General features: G+C 43.9%; 1 long non-coding RNA gene across 1 annotated transcript; it reads left to right on the top strand.

Annotated features, from left to right (window-relative positions):
• The first annotated feature begins 1041 nt into the window (after positions 1–1041).
• Positions 1042–4888, top strand: LOC138066156 (uncharacterized). The gene is made up of 3 exons (XR_011139400.1): positions 1042–1278; positions 2820–3003; positions 4470–4888. It is a non-coding gene; the product is annotated as an uncharacterized lncRNA (long non-coding RNA).
• Positions 4889–26882: the final 21994 nt, after the last annotated feature.

Genomic DNA, 26882 nt, shown 5'->3' with positions numbered 1-26882 from the left:
CGGAGGCGTATAGATTTATTTCCCATCCTTTAGGGCCTGACTTCTTGAATGCTCTTTGTGTCTCAAATGTCAGTTCCTCAGTGCAATGGATTTCGGTTTGCCCTTAAAGCAAAATATATGGCAGTGAGAGGTAGAAGAAAAGGTGAAGGAATTGTCTACTGGGGGGAAAGCTGTGACTGGTGCAACCAGCAGTCTAGAGGGCATGGGATGAGAAATACAGCCGGAGTTTTCAAAGGTGGCCAGTTTGCAAAGGTTCGTGAAAAGTCAATGAAAAAGCTTGTCCTTTCACTCAGCCTGCGCCAAAACCTATGAACCCCTCCTTACGCAGAGGCAAATGCCACCATGTAGACTAGCAGGGGCAATAGATTAGTCCCTGTGCTCTGAAACATGTGCCTTTGCTCCTGGGAGAGACAGGGAAAACAAAGAGCAACACTACCATAAGGTAAAAATTCTTTGGTGGGGGAGGGATATTTAGTGCTGGTTCTTGTGATCTTTACCATCTGTAGAACAGATGGAGCTTCATTATGAGGAAGGGAACACCTTGAGAAGCATTATAATCTCACACCAGCCTGGAGAGAAGCAAAACCTGACTGTAGTCAAGATCTCTCTCTGGGAGGATTTCGGCTTGTGTTTATGAAGGTTTAGAGAGCAGGGAAAAGAGGCTAATGAATCGTTGGCCAAAAAAAATGCTGCCACTAATTTTGTTAACATCTGAGACAAGTAGAGCAGGAATTACTTTATTTAGTTCTCCATCTGTAATGGCAAGGCGTATATTTTTTAATCCTAGGAAGCAAACCTCACTTTTGCACCTCGGAGCTGAAGTTAGCTGGGTGGTTTTTGTTTGCAGGATTTGGCGCAAACACTTTTATTTTTGCTTGTTTAACCTTTGTGCTTTTGCCCTCTGTCTGCCCTTTGGAGTGCCTCTGAATCTGGCACTCGCACAAATCCCAAACTCTCAACAAATCTCATCTCTGCGTTTTTCCTGCTTTGGCGTGCAAATACCAGGAAACCACGAGATTCATCTAGCTAACGAGTCGTGGATGCAGCACAGATCTGAAAGGTGGCTGCACAGGCATTCCTGCCTCACATGGCTAGGAGCAAACCTGCTGCAGCAAGCCCTGATAACGGGGAGCTGACAGCCCCTTAACCCCCTGGCAAGTCTGCACCTGGCTTCTGCACTGCAAGCCTTAAATCAGCTCCGGGACGCAGCACCTCCCTTCGGATCGACAGCCCCCCCGACAGAACGCAGTTGAGCTTCAAGTGTGAAATGAAACCCAGGTGAGATGGAGGGCTGCAGAGGCAATTGCACGAAGCTCAAAAATCCCTCAAGGTGATTTTTTTGGGAGAGCAGCTTTTGTTTTTGATGATTTCCTAAAATTGCCCTCTTCCAATTCCCATGGTCAGATATTCCTGAACCCAAAAGCTGTTGCAGTTCAAGTAATGTGGCATATTCCTGTCACCCTTGCAATGATTGCTATGTTCATCTCCTAGAAGCCTGAGAAGTTCTTTTGCGAAAGAGTGTGATCCACTAGATATAGGTCATGGGCCTGGGCACCAGGAGCCCACCTACAGCCTTTCTCCTGGCTTCTGCAGATGGCTTTTCTCCTTACTACTCTTTAAGTAAGTGTCTCGTCTCTTCCTCCGTGTTTATGCAGTGCCTAGCACAACAGCGCTCGGGTCTCAGCTGAGCCTCTAGCAAGCAGCACCCGAATACAATAAAGACATGCTCCTTTAGAAACTCTACCACCTCCGTGAATAGCTGCAAGTTTGGTTCTGATCCAAGCAACCTTATCCACAAAGTACAGAGAGAACCTGTCATGGTGTGAAATACTGAACTCTGCCTCTATTTGGAGGAAAGCCACAATTTATCAAACTGAACACCACTAGGAGCGGATCTGCCTGCCTACCTAAATGTTTCTTGCTAGTTAATAGCTAGCAGAGAGTTTTTCTTATATATTTTTTATTTTTAAAACTCAGATGATCGTTTATTCAAAGCATAGTGACTGCAGTAGATGGGACTCATAACAGATTCAGAATTAACATAATGATATTTGATAATAATCATAACATTTCATAATATTGATTGCCGGAGAGAACTGACAGCAAAAGAATACACCAGCTGCCTCTACGTGTAACATCTCCTAGCTTTTTAACTTTCTGTCTCCCGATAATGTCAGACACAAGATTTATATAGCTATTTACTTAATAATTTTGGGGGGCTTGTTAACTTGCGGAGACGGAAGAGAGTGAAGGCAGAAACATAAGCACTGAACTATCTTCCCAGGAAGGTAAAGACCTTAAAACCTTGATTTTGGTCCAGATGTCTTTTCTGGTCTCCCAGTTTCCCTGGAGGGTGAGTGCACTGCCAGCGACAGATAAACTCCTTGCTGTGAAGGATTCCTTTCCATGTATGACAGTGGCCTTTTTTCCTTAAAAAGAAACACCGATCTCCTCAGTCCCAATGTATATTTTCTTCCCCAACTCACCTTTCTCCAGGGAAGAAATTGTTACAGTGACAAACAGTTTTCCCAAGCACAAGAGTAGCTGAATATCAGAGTAGGCACTGGAAAAAAAAACTACATTATGCCTTGAGCAGTATGTTATTTTAACAGCCCTCAAAATCACTTTGCTTCCAATCAGCCAGAGATCCAGCAATTCTGCACTGGGCACGCCAGTAAATATTTGATTTTATCAATCTGCAGTCATCCAGTCAAACAGGGACTGACAATTCTACCAGGCTCCTTATTTTCTTATCCCATGCTCTTTGGAGGGATTCTTAAGTCAACATCACTCTCTCTCTCTCTTTCTTTGCATCTCAGATAATGTTTCTCAGCCCTGATTTCACACTGCTGTTAAACGTCGTCACGTGATAGAAAATGCCAGCCACAGATGCTGCCACAACCCTGCTACGTTACATGAGCATAACTAATTCCACACCAAAAATTTCCAAAAATTTACCGCAGAACTCAAGCAAAGTGCTAAAACAGTGAGACAACCACTCAGGTGAGTTTTCTCTGGTACATATATGTCCCGGCTCACAGGACCTGTGGATTGGTTCTTAGCGCTAAAAAGCACTTGTACCTCTAAGTAGTGGTAGGAGTGGCATTAATTTTCTGCAATACAAATTTCCCACAATACAAACTTAGCAATTCATTCTTCTTTTAGTGGTCAAAAAAACACTCATGGATGGTAAGTTTCATAGTTAAAGAAACTGAGTAAGATTTGGGAGAGCTGAGCTGGTTCTCCTTCTCAAATTCGTAAGGCCTTAGGAAATAATTTAGTTTCTCCAGCCAATACTAGCTGATATGACTAGTGATTTTGAATGTTCCTCTTGAAATACTTTGCTGACACCTTTGCAGTTTTCAGAAACTGCTAAGCACCTAAGAAGTTAAATTTCTGTCTGGCATCTCCAGGGATATACAGTAAAAATGAACGAGTTCAAAACATCTAGCCGCCGGAAAAGCCGCTCCAACAAACTAGAAAGATAGTGGCCGCACCTCAGCTTCTGGGCTGCAAAACAGAGCCACCTTTGCAGCAGCTCTGCCCAGGAAAGGATGAAATGCACCATTAAGTCACTGCTTGTGAGGCATTCAGGCTGCATTTTTACCCATAAGTAAAACAGGGCCACATCATGGTCTAATTCCTTCATCTAGTTTTGCAAATGTTTGGCACTTCTACAGAATCAAGGCTTTTGCGGGGAGATGGTAGATACAAAACCAGCAGGACTATGCTGAGCCTTGTAGGTAACAGGAGAACGAGGCTTAAAAGACACGTGCGCTTTAGCTTGGTACACAATGGCATTTTTAAAGCTTAAGCAAAATCCTGAAGCTTTTACCTAACATCGATTTGTCCTTGTTCAAGGAAAACATTATCTTATTTCAGTGGATAAGTTGCCAGAGAAAATTCTTCAGGATTTGTCTGATAATGAAAAGATGATTGGAATGGCTGTGTAAAAGGCCTAAAATGGTGAGAAAGTAGCAACAGTGTGGTTTGAGAATAATATGTTTGCTTCTGCGTGTGTATAGCTCCACTGCATCTTTTGTATAAATTCTCAGCATTCCTGGAAAAGAAGGGTATCAACCAAAGATGGCATTTTCCAGGAAACTCTTTGAAAAGAATCATCCTCATATTCATTCACTGGAGATCGCGAATATACTTGTGCGTGAAATTCTGAAGCCTTTTGAGAGAGCAGCTGAATTAAAGTTTGCAATTGTTGGTCTGGGAGACAGAGAATTTTCCCAAACACATTGTGCTATAATTCCCTTCTCCCTTTTTTCCCTGTTGGTCCAAAAGTTGCTGCTAAAATTGATAATCTGAAGTAATTAATCCATCCAGCCCAGTTTCTACTAGGAACTATAAATGAATGGTATCTAAACATAAAAAGTAGAAAACTTGGAGCAGAGGTACTTAAAATGTTGTTCTGAGGCCATCTATCTGAATAGCAATGTTGAGTGCAATAATTCTTTCAGGTGCTGAAGGGTGAAGATAAGCATATAAAAAAATTCCTAAGGTTATTTCTCTGTGGATATAATAGTCATAATTGTCTTCATGGATGAAGAACATGAAAATGGAAGGGATCACGAATGAGAAGGAGAAGAGAGGTCCTCGCTGTGACAATAGCTCCACATCTAAATTCCCGGAATGGATCAGCAAGCCAGGGTCCCTTCTAAAGCATTGTGGCCTACAGCTTTTCATCCAGTTTAAATCTGATATGTTTGATATCCCTCCTCTATAGAAGAGCCAAGTGAGAAGATCTGGTGTCATTTAGCCTGCATGAAACTGCAGATGTCAGTCTTAATCAGCCCATCCAGTAGACATGGATTTATTGAGGAGGGCTGGAGGCATTAGAGGTGATCTGCTTAAAAGGCAAGGATATACTAAAATACAAGCAGAGAGAAACTCTAGGATCAACCAGATCTGAAATGGAAATTGCAGCCGATCTAGCAATGGTGCCATAGTTAATAAATTCTGGCTGTTCAGAGACAGGCAGGAGAAGAGATGATTTTTGATCTTGTCAAGCATGTAGACTTTGGTAGGATGGACAAAATGTCTTAGGCTCCCTCTATAAATGTCAGAGAGAAGTATGCACCAGCAGAGATAAAAATTGGCCTCTATGAGATCTAAATCCCCTGGATTTAGTCCTATCTGTCTCATTTACAGCAGCAGCCCAGGGTTTCCAAGTTTCCAAGTTACCTGCCCTAACGAGGTGCCCGATGAGGAATCTTCAAATTGTCGTGTCCCAGAGCTGGTTCCTGGAGGGGATGAATTTAGATCCTCATTTTTCCACAGACAGGAAGGGGCTAGCTGGGGTGAAAGAGGATGGTTCTCCGGGAGAGGGAGGAGAAAAGCTAAAGCAATGCAAAGGAAAGGTAGGTTTATGGGGCTGCTGAATGAATCCTGGTTTCGGCTTCTCACGCTAAGAAGCAATTGAAATATTAAAGGTAATAAAACATGATTTAGTTCACACTGTGAACTTCAGTTATTTACTTCAGTCCATGCTTTGCATTTTATCTGCTGGGCCTCAAACTGTCTATGTTGATAAATCACCATGTTCCAAGTACAGAAGGGGGGAAGAACACTTTATTTCATAACTATTCAATTATGAAAGTAGTGGAGGAGGGAAAAAAGCGTGAATCAGTATCATTTTTTTCCACAGTTACCAATATCTGTAATGTCATCCTCATCTGACCTTTTCTCAGCCAGGGATCCGCACCCCCATTTTAAGGACAGGAATAGTGACTTGTCCAAGAAGCCAAGGATAAAAACGAGGTCTCAGACTGTGGTTGATTTCTTCCCCTCCCTTCAATAGAGTGAATCTTTTCTGGAAGACTCTGAGCTGACTCAGAGGAGGGGAAAATCACCTGTATTCCCTACTGATCCTCCAGCATGTACTGTAGAATAACGTTGTGCCATGATTAAGAAACAGCACCCTTCATTCTGGGGAACCTCCGCTCCCAAACTCTTCCTGTCAAAACCCCAAGTTGTGCTCACAACTTGTAGTATGAGGAGATCGTAAACAGCAGCATGGTGACGCTACTCAGAGAGGAGCTGCTGTTGCAGCTTTAAAGGCCTACCTTTAAAATGACAAATTGTGACACTAACTGACAGAGGCCCAGAAATTTAAAGGGAAGATTGAAAGTGACTTTCTTTTTTTTCTTGCATTTCTACCCCTTTGTCACCCCCAACAAAGGACGAAATGTCAGTCATAACTTTGACTCTGCAGAGCTTTGTCACTTTATCTCTGTTTTAAATGTTATTTGAATGTTAGCTCTTTACATTTGCTTTCCTTTATTTAATAAGAAAGGTAAACCAATCATAATAGGCGTAAAACTGTCATGAGAAGGTCATAAAATGCATATTGCTTACTGAAAGACAGGGGCATCTCCCATTCTATCTGTTAAACAAATACTGAAGGAAGTTTCTTGCTTGTTTATACATTTTTAAGTGTACTTAGAGCTGGTATAAAGTGCCAGATGATGTGACAGCATAGATTGTAGGCAGGGTGTGACAGCGTCATGCTAATATGTTTCAAGCCTGTTCTGGAGCACACTGGGATGAAAGAAAATACGTGGAAGGAAAGATCTAGTGTGTGGCCCATGCAAACTTTTGTCTCTTTAGTCTACCCTAGGTTGCAGTTGTACATGCCAGATTAGAGAAAAGCTGCATTAAAACAATTACTAAATAAAAATTTGTCCAAAATTTACAAAGGCAACGATTTCAGTGTGATTGGATGTCATAATTTCTGGGTGTGCAAACTGAAACATATCAGAGAGCTGATTTTGAGAAAGCATGGAGCACCCCTCTGTGAAAATTACCCTCCTTTAACAGCACGCCTCTTCCTAAAAATCTAAATAATACTTCTGAATATCTAGCTTACGTACAAGCAGGACATGACAAAGCCAATAGCTTGTGGCAAGTAGGAAGTTACTCTGTAAAGTCCTTTTAGATTCTACTCAACTAAGCGTTCATTAAAAAGAAATCTCTAGACTCAGAAGTTGCTAGAAAGTCCTTTCAAACCTAAACAACTACTTCCAAACTGATAATCTTACCACTTCCTAAGGCAGTAGGTAGCTTGTGTACTTTTTCTGCTGCTCATGGTTTTGTCAAACTGGGAGGGATTTAAAACTGTCCAGAGCCTCATCAGATCTCACTGAGCTGGTGGTTATTGAGCCAAAAATCACGTCAAGTCCACTCTGCCGCAGCAAAGTGTATAGACACATCCATCTATTAGATATGCATACATACATGTTAAAGATGCCTGTGGGAACAGGAGGAAGGGAAATTCCCTTCACCCTACACCCCCAAACTGAGAAGAAAAAGGACAACAAGTACTTTTGAAACGGGGAAGTTAAATAGGTCATGGGGAAACTATTATGTAGAGGTCCTGTTTAAATACAAGATACGGTAAGGTAAACCAATGCTTCCATTTTTTTAAACGTGAAAGTAGCGTATTTGATAGTCAAAATGGTAACATGAGTGTTTTTCAGCTTACCTAGGAGGTAGTTCACGGGTGGGAGATGTCAGGTCAACTTCGGGAAGCCCACTTTCCTAATAAATTATAATCTGTGACTCAAAAACCCATAAGCCCTCCAGCGACAGCTGCATCCACAAGAATTGCTGTCAGGGTAGAAATGGCATCTCTTGTCTCTGTCAAGGTGGATGTACACAAAGTAACTGGTGCAGGCTCATCCTTACTAGTTCTGCAGTGACCGAAGCAGCCAAGGGAAGGGGAACTGGACTGTATTGCTTCACCAGCTCTTCCTGCGGGTTGCATCTAATCTCAGGGCTCAACAATAGCAACTGATGAATTAATGAGTTGACAAGCGATGACTGAGAGAACATAATTTCACCTTCAAAAGCATTATAACTGACACTGTGATATGAAAGAGAAGGAAAAAAAAAGAAGGAAAGAACAAATGTCCCCATCCTGCTTACCTTTCTGTCCTCAGGAACTGGAAAGGTTGGTGGGCAAAGAAGAGAGCTCCAAAGAAAGGTAAAAACACATCACAGGAAATAAACATCGCACTGAAGACCCTGCAGAAGTTAGAGGAGCAGAAATTAGGTGTTAGAAGTGCAATATTGTTATCCCCATTGTTCCTTGAAGCGCATTTGGGTGAAATGACATGCTCTTATTCATGCTGGAGACTTGTGGCCGAGCCATGGACTGAACCTAGAACTCCCCCTTTAGGATAACTCGTAGGCAAGTGTTTAACTTTATGCATGGAATAAAGTTCCCTTGAAATGCTTAAGAGGTGTCCTGGTGAACAGTTAATACAGTTCCCTGCCTTTTTAAGTGACCACGCCTCTTACAGAAACTGGTCTCAAGCCATCTTCAACCCACTGGATATTTTGCTTAATTCCGTCCTTGGCTGCCACTAGCCAGCTGTTTTTATATCAGAAATGTTCTCTCGCTCACCCTGAACAACGAGACCTTCCTGAGCTCTGTGATCTTTATTACAAAATCTCCTCTCTGATTCATTTTTGGCCTTTTCTTTTGCATACTGTTCTTATTCCTGCGACTCCTAAGCTCACTCTGCTGAGAAGCACTCTGGGGTGGAACACTGAACATATTAATGTTATATATTTCCCTCCTAGTGAATAGCATCTTTGTCATGAAAGGAGTTAGGAAAGCTTGAGTGCGCAAGTGAATTTTAAGTGAAAAGCAATCCATTGCCACTTCCGTTTTGAAGTGGAACCGTAGACAAAACGCTAGCCTTCAAGAAGCTGTGAGATTGAGAGACCCCAAAAGGTGGCCCATCTTACAGACCTCATGCTCACTGGTGAAGTAAGAGTTTTGGTGCCTTTCCTGGCACACATGTGGGTGATTCCTCTTCACATGCTGTGTTTGTACCCATCGGACACCTAGCCAAGTTCCAGCGAAGCCAAGGAAATGCTTGGCTGAATAGAGAGGTTGCTCAGGATTTGACTCATGGTGAAAATGAACCTCCCTGAACCTGAAGGCCCTAGCCAGGATTGTGAAATCACTGGAGTGTCTGGAGATCTGTGCTCTTCTGTGAATAACAGCTTTGATCAGTTGACTTTTGGAATTTATCTTTTTTGTCTTAGTAATTCTGCAGCAACATCGTGGGGGAATTTATCTTAATCCACAGTGTACTCATGTTTCCCATCGTCATAATCTAAATTTAGGCAAAGAGAAAGCTACAATCCACTTACTCTCCCTGCTGAAAAAGAGGCTAAGAGGGAGCTTTTACTGTTTGTATGAGCTAATGGAGACACATCTCCTGATTCCCTCTTTGCCTCACAGATCTGAAGCTGCTTCTTCCTTGCTGTTAAAGCTGGTAACAGACAATAAAGGTAGCAATTATTTTTATATTGCACGATGCCCACTACAGAGGCTATGCGGGAGCCTCATTACTAAATAGTATTCAATATTTATTCATGTATGTAAATTCTACGGGTTGAAATCTTGACACATTCACAGCCTCACATATTTCATTCAGTTTATCCTCTGTAATTGTTCCCAACCGCTCAACAGCTCTGAACGATGAGTCCCATTGAAAGCAGGAGGGACAATGAGTGTAGTGGCTGTTGCTTCATAAATAAGCTCAGAAGCTTGAGGACTGCAAACGACCTTGTTTCACCTCAGCTTGGAGTAAGGAGACCACTGTTGAAAAGCTGTTCGACAGTTTTGACTTTTACACTCCGTGTTTACATATTTGTTTTGTTACTCTGTCTTCTTGAGGTGAAGATAGATTGCACAAAGGCATATAGTGAGCATAAGGTGCAAGAGGTGTGTAAGCATCATCATTATAAACAATACATTTCATACTGTGGCTCTAGTTTGGGGTTTTCTGAGCATTTGTGATACAAAACCACATTGTCTTTGTGCAGTTGATAGCAGCTATCTAGTAACTTACATGCGTATCAGATATCTTAGGAACAAAAATCTTAAAGGGCACACACACACAAGAAAGGGTAGGGACTTAAGAGCCATAGGCTGACATAAATTATGGTTTCTATTTTAAACTTACCTCCTAACAAATTGTTCATCTCTGTGTGGAAACTATTTCGGCATGATTCTAACTACAAGCAGAAGAAATAGTTCAGTGCAACCTCATAACCTAGTTATTTTAGAGCCTGAAATGGTGGGCATGGCAGGGCCCTTATTTTTTTATTAAAACTGTACTCATATGTTTTTAATGGCCCTGGCATCATTGGAAATGCTCGGTAATTAATCCTGAACTACCTGTCACTTGTGCTGCAGAGTTAGTAGTACTCCGCAGTGGTGAAGTCAAAGCCCAAGAAAGTGGAGTTCCTGTATGTTATTTGGGCAAGGTATTGTTTACTTCCTAGATACGCCGATGATGAATTCACCCACTAGGTCCATACTGCCATGCCTCAGGCGGATGCCTGCCTTTGAAAGCATCAGCTAATTGACCAGATTGAAAGAGACCCCTCTGAGACATCTGAGCTTTAGTAGGACACAGATTAGGCCTTCTACTTTCACACAGGGTAATTTGGAGGATGATACTAAGCATACTGAAAGATGAAATCAAGAGAAGAGTATTTTCACCAGCCCAGTCAACAGCAGTACAGGAAAGGAGGAGAACAAAACACTCAGGCTTTTGTAACAAATCCACAACTTGTTTGTTGCTTTAAGCAAGACTTGAAGATTGAATTGAATCCCAGGGAGGAGGTAGAGGAACACCAGCACTATTTTTACTATGTGTGGATGCGTATGTTTGCAAAGAGACTTGCCACAAGCAAGCACAGCGTAGCAACTTGCACCGGGGAACCAAAAAGCGAACGTCTGGAATACCAAGCCCAGACAAGTGAAAGGTAATCAGTAGGCTGGATCTCGCAAAAGGAAAATAAGGAGAGGATTTGCGCTCCCACTTAAAAAGAAACAAAACTGATCTTGGCCTTTTAATTACTGTATAAAGTTTAAGAACTGCATGCTGGTGATTATCATCTCATCAGGGAAGGAGAGAGATGGCTCCAGGCACTGACAGAAAACACAGCATCTTGTCTTCCACGTACCATTCCTCTGGATTTCTAAGCTCGCTGCCTATGTGGCAAGGGACCACCATTGTAACCTTGGCGTGGCTACTGCCTGCTGCAAACAAGAGACGTTTGCTGGGCTGTTGTGCATGGTTCTTTGACATTTGTTCTTTTTTATTGTTTTCTTTGAACTAGGTGATGTTAGACTGAAAGCGTATGTTGGCTGTTTGTACAAAGAAAATCATGACCAACCAGCACATATAAATTACAGCTGGTCTTGTTACTTCTCATTAACGAGAACAAATTTGAGGATGTGGTTTGCGCTCACCCTGACAAGATTCTTGCATCATGTCTGTCTCTAGAGCAGGCTTCAGAGATGAAGAGTTTTGTATTTCTGCACTGCCATGACGTAACCTGGCCCATCCGCTGAGTTCAGGCTGCGTCACAAGCTTAGCAGGAATTACTGTGAAGAGCAGAGCATGTGAATGATTAAAAGGAGCCCTGACCAGCTAGGGTGTGAAGGCATTTGACAAAAAAGTCTATGTCATTGTCACAGTAATTAATGGTGAAGAGCATTTTGGTGCCATGAATATTGTACTTAAGGAATTATATCAGCATGTTAAAAATGCATCATGAGAGGGCACATTTCCTTTGACTTACATTCAAAAAGGAACAACTAATAATACAAAGATGTAAAACCATGTTAGCAGGGAAAATTGTCCTTTCTTCTCTTCGGTTGCTGTAACCAGACTCCTTCAATTACCAGAGATCCTGAGCATGTTGCCTAGTAGTTAAATTTAGGCTCACCAAGATTCCCACAATACTGCCTGGTGTTGCCAAAAACTTACTGGGTGTCACAGATGGGCAAGTTCATCCAAATAAATGAAAGATTTCCAGAAAACTAGATGCTGCAGCAATGCTATTAAGCCCACAGCCATCTACATCTTTTAGGTGGTGGGCAGCTCTGGTCCTCCAACCCCTCCACCTCAAAAAGGATGCAGTGGAACTACAAATAAATAGAACAAAAGAGGTAATAAGGTTACTTACACATACAAAAAAGCTCTAATACAAGGAGGCTACATCTATATTAGTAAATGAAATGGTCCAGGGCCCTGAGGACAGGTAGCCCAGCACAGCTTTCGCTTGTGTAACTAAATGCTCTTCCACCACGAAACAGGTTGGTCTCATACATGCTGCCAATTTGCAGTCCCTGTCCAGATCTGTCCTGGAGAAGATGTATCATCTTCATTATTGGATAATTTGAAAAACAGATGAAAAAAAATCAGGAATGGTTTTGCTCTAACTGAGCCTGCACCGGGCTTGAGATTAGATATCTTCCTTTGAGTTCCAGTTCTTTTAGTTCCATTAGTTTATAAATATACTATTTCTTGTCCTAAGTCATGCCACACTTTTTCTAGGCAATTTTCAAGTCTTACCTTTAACCCAGTTCTGAAGTGGCTGCAGTAGGTGATGAAGTAATCCTTGTACTTAACAATCTTTTTATTGTATGTCTGCATACAACGTCTCTTGGGATCCAGGCCTGGTGCTGCGTGCGTACTAGGCAGGACTCTTTTAGCTCTCACTTTTCTGTTCAAGTTGTAGGATACTGCTCTGATATTCCTTTAATTTGATGGCGTCACCGTCCTATTCTTCCAGCTTTCTGTTTGTTTTGTGTTTGAGGAATGTTTCTTGATTCTAAACTGAATAGAGAGGTCACTAATGGAAACCCTGCTTCTGAAATGCTGAGAAATGAGAGAACTCTACCAGCTTTGAGAAGCAACTTCTGGTTGCTGGATACACTATGAAATGAGCCTTCATTTCTGTGTCTGTGGCAAGGGAGACCACTTTGGAAGTATGGGGACAGAGACTAGTCCTGTCTGTGAATGTAAACCTTCTGGCTTACTTTCCTGATGACCTCTACCTTGAGTAGTTATTTGCCTCAGGCCATACCAGCAATGCACATCCAGTTTGTGTGTCTACAGATGACTTCATAGGGCAAAGAGCAGCAGCCTCCTGCTCCCTTATGAAAGAAGGGAAATGGGCAGAGTGTGAGTGACCCAGGGGGACAATGCTAGGTGGGCAGGGCTGTGCAGCTCTACGGGCTGAGCAGGCTCAGCTGATGTGGGGCATTGAGTCCTCCTCACCCCCACCAGCCAGTGCTGGTGTGAGGTCAGAGCCTCTCATCTGAGAAGAGGAGATGGTAATGACAGTGAATCTTCAACTCTTGGCATCTGTTCCTCCATTTTGGACAGAGAATGAGTATCCAGATGATGGACTGCTCCCGGCTAACCTCTGCAAAGCTTTCGGGATTTTTCTTTAGGGACTCCGCTCACTTACAGGGCTTAAAAGAAGTTATCTGCCGCCATGGAGTAGAAAAATCCCTGGTAGGGTAAGCAAAGCTGGCATCTGGGAACTGGGGTCCTGAAGGAATAAATGTTCCAAATGAGCTTTGTCCTCTTCCTCGCTATTCCCCTCTGATTAATACAGTCTTCTCTTGCTTTGTCGTGAAAACCTTTGGTGTTGTCTAAATTCATGAAAAACATGTTTCTTTTACCAACAAATTGATTTGATTTTCTTTGATAAATTATGAGTTATCATAAAAGAAGAAGCACTTTGTGTGCCTGGTGACAACTTCCTTTGAGGTGTAGCATATTAATCTACATACAGCATTTGCTTTGAAGTCAGAACAAAATCCTGAATCGTGATGTGTGTGCATGAAAAAGAGACAGACAGCAAGCTCAATTCTGCTCTGCTACATCCATGCAAATCCGGATCAATGCCGAGGCTGCAACTGAGATCGGAATTGGGCCCAGTATGTAATCTGCAGGCATATTCCATACTGAGCAGGATTCAAGAGATAGGAAAGAGAGAAGTGAAAATTCCCTATTTTAGTCATATGTCATCTCCCTGGTGAAAGATGCGTTGACCGGAGGATGATCTGGCCCATTAAAGGTAATATTGTGTATCTGTATAGAACAGCTTAAAGTGAATTGGAAATAAAAAAAGTCAAAAGAAGCACTTACGATGGTAAAATATCAGTGTGACACAGGCGAAATAACTCAGAATGCTTTTTACTGACACGGTGTCAGCAAGATGTAGAGCCTGTTTCTCTACTCATACCAGTTTTACAATCCCATAACTCAGCAGATGGCAATAGAATAATCCTTGATTTGTGCTGGTTCAAGAGGGTCAAGCAGTTACCCTAATTTCTTACTCCAACCCTCTCATTTCTTTTTGCCGTAGTCTAACTTCTTCTTACCAAAAGCTGCTGTTGCTAAAGAACCTAGAGGCCTCCTGTTCTGACAGCTCCAATGCTGCAGGGCTCGCTGGCTGTGGGGAAGGTCCTCCTGCCTTACATTAGCATCCCTGAAAAAGGGTTAGGCCCCACGTGTGCTTGTGAGCATCCCATTCACACAAATCTTGTTCAAAAGCATTGTTACGTGTCCCTGGAAACCCAGGAGGATTCTTTGTTAAAGAGGGCAAAGGGAGCATTATAGTGAAAGGGAGATGTTTTACCTATTGTTCGCCCTTACTCACTTTTCATGCTCTGCTCTTACTCTCACACTTTTGCAGAAGCATAGACATAAATATCACCCCTGAATTTGGGTAGAACATATTTTGGCCCGTAATTTCTAATTCCCCAAGTCCTGTCTTATTAAAGGAAAGCTGCTGGGTGGGATGAGGTTAGCACAGAGACGATAATAGAGGAAGAAAAGCGATCACAGGCATCTGTGCTTGAATAACATGGAAAAATCACAGAATAAAATATGGAGGTGGTGAAATCATGGGAAAGGACTGGTTTTATTACTGTCATAGCTGAAGTCTGTACCACAGGCTGTAACACTCAAAACCACAAAGGCAGCTGATCCATCTGAAAGAGCCATTTCTAATGAGAGAGGTCCGTGCATCTGGTCTGCAGTATGGTGGTGTGCCCGAGAATGGATGGAGAGGTTATACCTCTGCCTGCCTCAGAATCACTGTGTTACTGAGGTTGGAAGGGACCTCTAGAGACTGTCTAGTCCAACTTCCTTGCTCAAAGCAGGGTCAGCTAAAGCAGGTTACTCAGGACTGTGTTCAGTTAGGTTTTGAATATCTCCAGTGATGGAGACCTCATGATCTCTTTGGGCAACCTATTCCAGTATTTGATCACCCTCAGCATAAAAATGTTTTTTTTCGCTACGGTTAAATGGAATTTGCTGTATTTCAGTTTGTGCCCATTGCCTTGTCCTGTCATTGCATAGCACGGAGAATAATGTGGCTCCATCTTTACTCCTTCCCATCGATATTTGATTTGCAACTTGATAAGGTCCCCCCCTAGCCTTCTCTTCTTGAAGTTAAATAGTCCCTACTCTCTCAGCCTCTCTTCATATGACAGATGCTTCCATCCCTTAATTATCTTCATGACGCTTCACTGGACTAGCTCCAGTAAGTCCTTGTCTTTCTTGTGCTGAGGAGTCCAGCACTGGACCCAGCACTCCAGATATGTCTCACCTGTGCTGAATAGAAGGGAAAGATCACCTCCCTCAAACTCCTGGCGACAATCTTCCTAGTGCAGCCCAGGATATGCATGGCTTTCTTTGCCGCAAGGGCACATGGCTGGCTCACATTCCACTTGGTGTCCACCAGGACACTCCAGGCCTTTTCTGCAAAGCTGCTTTCCAGCCAGTCTGCTCTTAGTATGTACTGGTGTATGGAGTTATTCCTTCCTAGGACTTTGTATTTCCCTTTGTTGAACTTTGTGAGGTTCCCCTCTGCCCACTCCTCCAGCGTGTTGAGGTCCTTCTAAATGGCAGCACAGCCACCTGGTTTATCATCCACTCTTCCCAGTTTTATGTCATCTGTAACCTTGCTGAGAGTGCATTCGATCCATCATCAAAGCATTGCTGAAGATGTCAGGGAGTACTGGGCCCAGTATCAACCCCTGCAGTGCACCATGGGTGACCTGCCTCCATCTGGACCTCAAGTTACTGATCAGAACCCTCTGAGCCTGGTAGTTCAGCCACTTTTCAATCCACTGCACTGTTCATTTATCTAGCCTACACTACAACAGTTTGTCAATGAAGATGTTTTGGGGTACAGTGTTGAAAGCTGTGCCAAAGTCAGGATAAACATCGTCCACCTCTCTCCCCTTGTCCGCCAAGCCAGTCATCTCATCACTGGTCAGGCATGATTTCCCCTCTGTAAATCCATGCTGACTACTCCCAACTACTACCCTGTCCTTCATATATTTGGAAATGGTTTTGAGGATTATTTGCTCCCTCGCCTTCCCAGGGATCAAGGTGAGGCTGACTGGCCTGGAGTTCCTCAGATCCTCCTTCTTGCACCTCTTGAAGATAAGGGTGACACTTAGTTTCTTCCAGGCCTCAGGAACCTCCCCTGATCACCACGACCTTTCAAAAATAATTGAAAGTGAGCTCGCAACGCCATCAGTCAGTTCTCTCAGCACTCATGGTTGCATCCCATCAGGTGCCATGAACTTGTGTACATCTAATCCGTTTAAATGTTCCCTAATCTGACTCTCCTCTACTGAGGGCAGGTCTGCCTTGCTCTAGACTTTTCTACAGGTCTCAGGGGCTTGGGATTCCTGAAGGCAAATCTTACCGGTAAAGACTAGTAAGGATCCTTCAGCATAACATCCAACAATGGGTAAAAGGCAGCCTCCCATCTTTTGACCTTGTAGATAATTGCAAGGAATGGGGTGTAAACAGAGATGAAAGTAGTAGCAGGTAGAGGCCCATTTGAACAAGATACTAATGCAGGGCCATCCATCCTAGTGTTCATGTGATTGGTAGATAAAGGCTTTCTTACTAGAATAGGAGCTTCTTTGCCTCATTAAGGATGTTAACAACTGCTAATGCCACAATCCAGTCTTGTGCATCTTCCTTACAAGCCTGTAAATACTTTAGAGTCTTACTTATGTGGAAGGCAATTGGGATCTTCAAATAGTTTCCCTTTAAACACATCTCACTGCAGTGTTTGGAGTGCTTCTCAACATGTGATAGTAAGTGAAATAACTAGAAAGGTGAAGAGGCAATCTGGATGGTGTTGGATCTATTTCAATTTTTTTTTGGTGTGTGTGTTACATGTAGGAGATCATTTGCATCTGCAGCATCTTTGGCTTATCTTTAAAAAAAAGCTTTTTTTGTGGAGGGAGTGTGAGAGAGGAAAGAATTGTATTTGAATCTTATCAAGAAATAAAATAACACAAAGCACATCTTATGAAAGAAGAGGCATACTGTGCCTTTTTTCCACTGGCCTACTGCCTAAGGGAAACATTCACTGGCAAATCTAAAACTTGTTCAAAACCCTTTGGAGAAGCAGACTATTATTAAATTATTTATTTTATCTTTGAAGTGTTTCCATTTTTACACTGTTAAGGATTTCTCTGTAAAAGCCAGGGTGCCTGAGAATATTTGGCCTGTAGTGATCTTTGAAACATAAGCCTTTTTTTTTTCCTTCTCTTTTTTTTTCCCTCTTTTCTTTTCCCCAACTCTCTTCCTCCTAATTTCTTCCCAATATGGATGCAGATCTGTCTGATGCAGAGAGGCTGTAGTCACTGGGGAAATGTAAAGAAATCTTTAGTAGTTGGAAATAACTAGAGCCTGATTTGCACTTTGTTTGTTTAATTTTTTTTGAGAGAAGCAAACCTGGCAAAATCAGGAGGGGTAGGAGACATATTCACATGCTCTCAAGCGCTTATTAAAATGTTGTGTAATTAAATGTTAGGAGCACGCCTGTAGCTGCATCTTTTGAAATAGCTGTGCTAGCTGGGCCTTCTGACACCGGCAGAAGGGAAGCAATTTCATTTGCAAGGCTATTGTCCGTTGAGGCATACACCTTAGGGGCCTAATTTAGTGGGAGAACTCCCATTGACTTCAGTGGGTTTGCATGGGGCCTGAGGGAAGACCTGCTGTTGCACTTTTCCCTGTGTAGTCCTTGTAGGCTCGGGGGAATAAACAATTACGTAGGCATTTGCTAATGAGCACAGTGCTTCGTATTGGAGCGAGGTGTTAGTGAGGCTCTGAGGGCACCTTTGCTGCCAGTTGGAGCTGCAGCTCTTGAAGACAACAGGGCCCATCACTGGCTCCGCAGGATCTCGTGCTAGAAGGCAGACGGAGGGGACACTTGATGTATGGGCTAATGAGTGGGCCTAGTATAAATGTGGCTCATAAAACAGCATTACAGAGGTGGGATCCCAATAGGTGTGAGGAGGGTACCTCCATCACCCAAGGAGCGGATGAGGTCCGAGATTGCCAGCAAGCGTTAGGGAAAATGGGTGAGGGTGTAAGCCTGACTGCTGAGAGCGCTGGTATGTTGGGGGCTTCATCCCTCGGTGTTGGAGGTCCATGCTAAGAGGATGAGTTGCCTGGCACATGGAGGAGTTGGATAGCAAAAAAGAGGGTCCCCAAACCAGTAGGCTTAGGGCTGTGGGTGTAAATGCAGATGGACTAAAGCTGCACTCAGCAGTGAGGAGTCAGCCCAAGGTTGGAACTGGGTCTTATGTGCTTGGCGGAAGTGGAAAAGAGAGTGTGACCAACATGCACCTCCTCGCCGCCACCCAGCGCTAGCTGTGAGGGGGCAAGTAAGTCACCTTAATTTCACACCGGTGTGACAGGTAGGGTAGAACAGCATAAATGGGCTGATGAGGATGTTGGTGGTGCTTTCTGCAGTAGATAATGCGGCGACTGGTAGCAACCCCTAATGCGCCAAGCCCTTTCCCTGGAGATGGGTCGTGGGGAATTCCTAGTTCCCGAGACTATTGGTAGGGGGATGTTTTCCATTTTAGCTAGCTCTCTGATTGAGGGGCACAGCTAAAATGTGTTGAAAGCCTGGACACAACATGGCATTTATACTGCTGGACTTTATTCCACAAAGGAGGGCATCTGTGTTGGTTTGTTTTGTTTGGTGCAACCTCCTCCTTGCTATCTTTACCGCATACAATGACGAGGTAAATGATTCTCTTCTTTCCAGTAACTAATGGGCATTTTCACATTTTAGTGCAGTCTGGATTGCACTGGATCATCTCACACTTTTGTAATCAGCATATTGCCTGTCATTACAAATCTGCTCATCTTTCCTTCATTTCTAAGGCTAGTTAAGTGCACGTGGTGGTAAATGCCTTCAGATGCTGCCTCTGTTCCCTCATCTCTCCTTTAAAAAACATTCGAAATTTAATATGCTGAAAGTGCAGCTTGTGAAGGGAGTCTCTGCAGTCACAAATCTGAAACCACACTTCCGTGCTACTAACGTCAGATCCATACAATACCAGAGCAGCCACCACCACAGCTTTGATCTGCATTTCAACAGCCATTCACCTGGACATCCATAAACTGGCAGGAGCATCCAGGATAGAGTTTATTCTCCCAGTTGTCAGTAGACTAATGACACCTGATCTGCCAGAACAGCTCCTGATACGGGGTCAATCTCTGAACAGTTTTGCACGAAGAGCGAGTCCTTATCAGCTCAATGCAGTATCCCACATGACTATGATCTTCTGGATACAGCATTTTGACCTCAAAGCCGGCAGTGGCACATCATCAAACCATGCTCTAAGATGGCTGCAGGAACCATATTATAAGTGTAAGTTTGTAATGCAGGCCATCAACTTTTTTTGCAGAATAACTTAAGTGAGTATAAATAATGGTTGTGGGAGTCAAAAGTAATTTCAAATGTTAATAATTGAGAGGTTTGTGTTATTCTGGGCAGCCAAGGCAACAGGCCAGCCTGTGGTTCCTGAAAAACCAGTGGAAGCCAGTGAAGTTGTGTTTTAGCCCTCAAAAACACAAGAGGAAGTACGGAAGAGCCCCACTAAAATCAAGGGGTTTGTGTGTTTGCCTGGGAGAATCCCTAGGACATCACTGCTGATAAAGTGAAGGTTTTGCAGAACAGAGCTACAAAGGGAGGAGGAAACCCATTTTCCTTGTGTACAGCATAAAAATCAGAGCCACTAACCATTATTTTTATGTCCTCTGAATAATGTTGGTTTGGTGGGGTTTTTTTGTTTAGGCTTTTAACATTTCCATCTACTACTCACAAAGGCCTATACTCTAGCTCCCTCTTAGCAGATGGAAATTGGAGGAAAAAAAAAAAAAAGACTGCATGTGCTGGCATATCCATATGGCATTCAAGTGAGAAATCACTTGGAAGATGGGGCCTCAGTGTGGGTCGCAGCCTCCATACGTTCTCTAGTGGGTGCAAAGGGTCCTGAAACTTGTTGCTGCTGTAACAGGGGGGAAGGGGTCTGGTACAGCAAAGGCTGAAAATCACTGCCTGAGAACAAGGGGAAGACAAGAGGTATGAACAGACTGATGCCTTGAACCTCCAAGGTATTTAGCTACCTATCTGCCACTGAAATCTTCAGGACTAGGCCCAAGTGCTTTTGAATGATTTGCAGCCTCTTGCTGTAAAACGATAATTACATCAGAGAAAATACATGCTGGCTTTATCATGCATAATAAACTCTATCTGAGTGAAACTCTCTCCATCACAGAGGATCTGCTGAGGATGCTGTTCACCACGTGGGGAGGGCTGAAGTGATGCAGGAGCCTTGTGTAGGTTTTCTGTCTTAATAGAACAACATGTGAGGACTGCAGGCATTAAGACACGAGTGAGAACAGATAAAAAAATCTTTAGTCCATTGTTCTGGGCAGCTTGGTGGTCTATTCAAGCAATTTGAGCAGCTACCCGAATGCTGAAGACCGACTTTGTAGACCGACTTTGTATAGGGCCTTCTCTCTTTTCCCAACACACTATCTAAACCCGATCCCGAGTCGCCTGGTACATCCGCCTTTACCTTTTCATTGGCTTCAGCAGGTTTGGCATCGGCCCTGTGTGTGCATATATCTGTCTCCGTAGCTCTCCTATCTGTTTACAAATCTGTCTTATGTATTTATTTTCCCTAGCACCCACCACTGCAATGTATAAGGCAGGAATCATCCTCCACAATGCCAATTTCTTCTGGCTTCCTTCCTGTGCATGTTTGGCTTTGCACTTTTCCTCCAAAGTTATGGCTGGGATTCTCAGTTATTCTGCAATGTTGTTCTAACTCTGCTCAGACTAAAGGTCTGCCATCAGCTTCTGGGGGAGCTGACTCAGACCAGAGCTGAGCATTTCTGGGTATCCTACCTGGCAGAAATAGCTTGGAGCTGCTTGTTGGGTCCTATGACAAGCAGAAGAGTGGAACACAGCTTCCCCAGAAAACCAGAAAGCTTTCAAAGACTCTGCAAATCCTTTTCCACCTGGCCAAGCTTAATGCCAGCTGTTGCCCCTTTAATTGGGAGCTAAAATAGGCGTGAAGGATATATTGTTTGAGAATAGAATATAATTTTCAGAAAGAAAACCAGCCATATTGAAAAATTTATTCAGAATTATATCCACAGCCCCAAACTGCCATGAATAGAAACGCGTAGAGGTGAAAAAAGCACTTGTTTGTACTCACAGTGCCCTCACAATTGCTGTCGTAGTCAGGAGACTGCAGCACCTCTAGACCTCAGGATGCTCCCAGGCTGGCCCTGGCTGAGCCTGCCTTCAGCCTCTTGCCAGCAGGCTGCTGCAATCCCTCCCAAGCACCTTCTCAGGGAAGGTTTTGGAGCCTGCTGGGAAAACCACACAGCTGATGCTCCAGAACCCACTGAAGTTATGGGGAGTCTTGGGCTGAAATCCAGCACCGTGCAAGTGTTTCGTTTAACCGGCATCAGCAATTCAGCTTCAGGGCAGCTGACAGACATTAACCTGCACCCCTCGAAGCTCTGTAATGCTGCTGCCTTATGTGCTCTTACATGAAAGCCTAATCTTCATTACAAGCTCTGGCACAGGCATCTCATTAATAGCCACCTATGAACCTAATCACTCCAGGTCAATTGTTACTCCTCATTTTGCAAGAGTAAAGAGCTTTTTGGAATATTACCCTTCATTTCCTCGCTTCCACCCCTTGCTCATGCCTAACCGGCCGTCGGAGAGCCGTGGAAGAGGCACACAGCTCTGTGGATGTGTGCTGCTGAGCAGCCCTGGGTTCGGCCACGTCCCGCTGGGAGGAGAAGCTGGGGGTCTGCACCTCTCTTTCGTGACCTTTGCTGTCTTGATTTATTAAAACAAAAGAAAATGAAACCCAAACGTAGCTAACACTTGTTAATCTATTGGAAGCCCAACCAGTCATTATGTATGGACAGCTTCATGCCAGACATAAGTATTGCTTGGCATGGGTCCTTCTTTAATTGCATTATACAAACATAACAGAAAATTGACCCAAAGGGGGAAAACAATTTTATCCTTAGAACACTCTTCTGACTAAGTACAGAGCTTTTAATTAAATTCCCTATACAAAGTGACTGCCTGTCTCTCATGTTGAGCCTAATTGATATCAAAGCCATCCTTAAAATCGATATTTTTCTGGAAAAAAGAGCAAATACCCTCTCCACCCCAACAGAATTCAATAAATAATTTGATAGTACTTGACTCCTAACTGTAATCTTTGTCTCATTTGAGCAGAATATAAAGTGAAAATTTGTCCCCACCACCTCCCAGCATTCCCATTGCATCACAAATCAGTTGCCATAAAACGTCAGTGTTCCTCCTCAGCAGGGCTGCTGTTTCCATTTATTTCAGTGAACCACACTGAGCAGGGGAAGAATTTGAAACCTGGAAGTGGCAACGCATTTACGCAGCTTTAGTTACCTATTTTATGTTTTTCACTTATTTATGATTACCATTGCAATCAGGTCCCATTAGAAGTCTCAGTAAGATCAAAGGCTTGTTACAGCAGGCAGAGGACGAACCCACGGTCTGTTAAGCCTGCTCCGAAGGGTCCGTGTTGCACGATACCCCTGCTGCAAACCTGTGAGCACGTGCTTAACTCTACTCCTAGGAAAAAGGTGCGCAGGTCTCTGCAAGGTGGGGGCCTGCTCTGATAAGGCAAAGACACAAATTAGGAGAGCAGGCCTTGTGCGTTACCTTTGCTTTCTAAACAGTCTCCTTCATCTGTCCTTCTTCCTTTATTCAGAAGCCCTGTCAATCTATCTCGAATCAGAGCTGGCAAAAGAGCTGGTTCCCTTTGCCAGCTGCAGCTTATAAAACCAAAGGAGAAGAACAAAAACAAAAAAATTGAGCTAAACCTTTTTTTTTTTTTTTCAATGATTCAGCTAGATTTAGTGAAGCAGGGAGCTGAAAATCTGGCATTGGTTGTTGTCCCACCAAAAGGATGGTCTAAAGTCAAAGCAGAATTAGCATGTGCAGGCCTCTTGCATGGCCTGTTCCCAATAAAAGCAGGAATAATTTCTGCAGAGACCACTGCCGGGTGAGGGAGTGCGGACTTGAAAGCTCAGCCCTTGTCTTCAGCTTCTGCTCTGTAATGTCTCTCTGTTGATATAGTCCCTCGGGGACTCTTGCTACAAGCACAGTTTTCTTTCAAGAGCCTATGCTAATTGTGGCATTAGGGCTGTATTTATGATCTCTAGTTGCTTATGGTAGGTAAGATTGAGAGGGAAGTGGTACCGAATCTGCAGGCAGATCATACTCATAAAGCATGATTTTGTGCTTCCTATGCTCCGTGACATCCTGAAGCACGAAGGATTAGCATAACGAGAAACCTGCCTTGGCATCAGTGAAATAAAAATTCATCTATAATGCAGGTAGCCGAGCCAGCTTCTTGGACCTCGCAGTGTGTTTATGCATGGGGCTAACGATCTGACAGCCTGTTTTCCTAGGAAAACAGCAAAGTCTATCTGTTTTCCTGGGCTTTGGGAAAGAGAAGCCGGGGAAAGCTCCGGGTACTCCAGGGTACGGAGAGACTGTACTGGTTTAGCACATCATGCCTCCTCCTTGGGCCTTTATTTCAAGGAGCATCATTCATTTAGGCCCGAAAATTACCTACTTCCCAGAGTGATCTTCTGCCCTCACACCTTCCCTGTGGTCCACATCAGAAATGAAAAATGTAGAGGTCACAGAAAGTAGCCGGCTATCCTTCATGAAAGGTTTTTTTTTTTTCCTCTCTCTCCTTTGGGATCTGCATCCTGTGGTTCTTTGGAAGGTTTGCTCATGGTTTTGGCAGACAGACCTGCTCGGCCGGCTGTGTGGATGCTTTTGTGTGCCCCCAAGCCACAGCCTCGCCTGCAATCCCCGCCGCCCAGTGGAGCCGAGCCAGCGCTTCCCAGGCCGCACAGAAGGCCTCTGTGGACGGCGTGTGCTCAGATAAGCCAGCTTCGCTCGCTCACCGTAAATTTGTTTAGCCACCTTCAATACAAATGGAATATTTAGCAGAGGCTGGCCATACCTCTGAACGCCGGGGGGAGGTGAGAAGGCCTGAAAATAAATATTGATGTGAAGGTGCCAAGGCCCCAGATAAGTTAGCTGCATGTGTCACTATTTTATACGCTCTGCTAAATGTTCACAGCCTGAACCTGCTCCCAGCTGCACTGGTGTAAACCTGGGATAACTCTGCCGATGTCGGAGTTTCACTGCTCCAAAAATGGCGCATGGGAGCGTCTATCCGTAGGGGCTGAGCCTTTCAAAGCCGCCAAGTAGACCCAGATCTCTCTTCCCACTAATCTTCATGCAGAATTCCTCAGACATCTTTGGAAGGGATTTCGTAGGGAGGTCCCTGAAACAACAGCCGGCAGACTATTATTAGCATTCTTAGACATGGTAATTGAATTAGTAGTTATTTAATTATTATTTTCATTGTAATAAATAGTTCCTGTCAGCCTTAGTCCTGCAACTCGCAGCCTGTGGAAATCCTCGTCAGAGGAGCACAGCTCCATTTCAAGACATTTCTTACAGAAAAACTGCACGGATGGAGGAAACGGAGGAGCCGTGCACACCCACCCAGAAGGAAATTGCTGCACACACTTTAATATTGTACAAGACGACCCTTGCAAAGCTATATTTTGGTCCAGGGAAGAGCTGCACTGGGCGTTGAAATTGTTTATATATATGTATGTATATGCATACATACATACATATATGCATGCATACATATACACACAGGGAGTGGGGGTCATATTGCTTAGTCAAAAATACGGCCTAGAGGCCCGCAGTGTAACCGGTTAAGTTTTCCTGGATGAGTTGCTTTGAGTTATGAGAAACATTTGTTTATTAATGGAGGCTGTGCGACGACAACACAGCCTGTAAAGCAAAGCAGGTGGAAGGAAGGGTCCATCTTGGCTGATCTTAACACAAGCCCAAGAGATAAGTGTTTACAATGCAGCACGCCAGACCAAAGTAGGGAGATTTGTCTCCTGAACAAGTTAATGATGGAGCCATGTCACCATATGTGTGGTTAGTTTCCAGCAGCTCCTCGCTTTTTCAGCACGAATGGAGGATGACAGATTGTATATTAGACAAATTACTCTTCTCTCGAAAGCAGCAGTCAGAGTGATATCCAAGAGCCTTCTTCACTCTCTCTTCACTGCACAATTTCTGTACCATCATTCAAAGCTCCCTGCAATAAAGGGTGGTCGGTAAGCAAGAATCACAGCTCAGCTCCTTTGCTCCCCGTCGGTGTTTACTGAGGCTGTGCCTATACTAGTAAACGAAGCAGGCTGCGCTCCGTTCTCTGATCTCCAGGCCAACTGGCAATGGCAACACTGGCATCCGCGTGGAGAAGCCCTCTTCCTCCTCAAAACAGGGTGGCCACATCCCAGCTACCTGCTGAGAGCAGCCCCTGGCTCCTGCTGCTCCCCAGGCTGTGCCCAGGCTCTGGGAGAGTGTTTGCTGGCCTGGGCCAAAACCTTGCCAGGGAGGATGCTAGCGGTTAAAGTGTGGGAGGTTTCTGGCCGCAGTTCAAGGCCAGGCAGTGGCCCTGTTTTATGGGCAGGACAGATTGGCACCAGGCTTGCTGTATGGGTCTGACTCCATCACTGGGGTCTCTCAGAGATATGTGGGGTACTGGGGCCTTAGCAATGCTCTCCACGCCACCAGTCAGCTCTGGTAAAATCTCAGAAGCAGCAGATCCTTCAGTAAGGCAGGGAGAGACAAGGAAATTAATGTCCTCAGGTGAAGCCTTATGGATTACTTCCAAAGATAAACTCAGTAGACGGCTTTGGGGCAAAAAATGGGCTCTTTAAAAACTTCTCATCCTTGAACACATTTTAATCGAGACCAATAGTTTGTTCATTGTGTTCACAGCTTTCAAGATGCTGATTTCCCTTGCAAACTTTCTTCAAACGTTCGACACATTTCTGTCACTAAAGACTCATGGCCGCTATCGGTTGAACTTACAGTTACCACTGGCCTAAGGATACTGCACATAGGATCATCCAACTAACGACCTCTAAAGAAGTAGCCTCTTGGCCTATCTTCTTCTGAGGACTAACCCAAAGATCCCATCAAACACATGTTGTTAGAGGTCTGGTGCTCCGCATTACCCTCCATTTTCTGCTTTTGCCTGGCATCATGCATCTTCTCCTCTATCTTCCAGGCACCAGCCAAATCACAGACCCAGTTCTTGTTTCTGCTCTCTGGCTATCACTTCTGGCCTTCTTTTTGCCCCTTCCTCACACTCCTACTGCTGCTCTCTGGCTCTGGGATGTCACTGTGGATAGTGCATTGCCCTCTAATGGATAGATTTCAAACTGAGCTCCCTCGTCTGACCAGAATTGCTGGTAGGATCTAGTCCTGTGACCTGCTAATGAGGCAGGAGACTTATTATCCAGGTCCAGGCTACTCTCCAGCCCCCTGCTTCCCTTGAATTAAAATGCAACATTTTTTTAAATAGGTCTTAGTGTTGCAGGTATTTTTAAGATGAGGCAGAGAAAATCTGTGTCCTAATGAATCCCAGTTCCTTCATGTCTATGAATGCTTGAATTAGCTTCAGAGTTAGGGAAACATTAACAAAGCCGATTTCTGTGATTCCACGCATCTGGATTTCAGGGTTTTTTTTTTCTTTTTTCTTGCTTAATCCTGCTTAAAGTCTTAAGATTTATTTG

This window comes from Struthio camelus, chromosome 2, assembly GCF_040807025.1.
Source record: "Struthio camelus isolate bStrCam1 chromosome 2, bStrCam1.hap1, whole genome shotgun sequence".
Classification (NCBI taxonomy): Eukaryota; Metazoa; Chordata; class Aves; order Struthioniformes; family Struthionidae; genus Struthio; species Struthio camelus.
The sequence above is the reverse complement of the archived record's forward strand: the minus strand, read 5'-3'. Positions and strand labels throughout refer to the sequence as shown.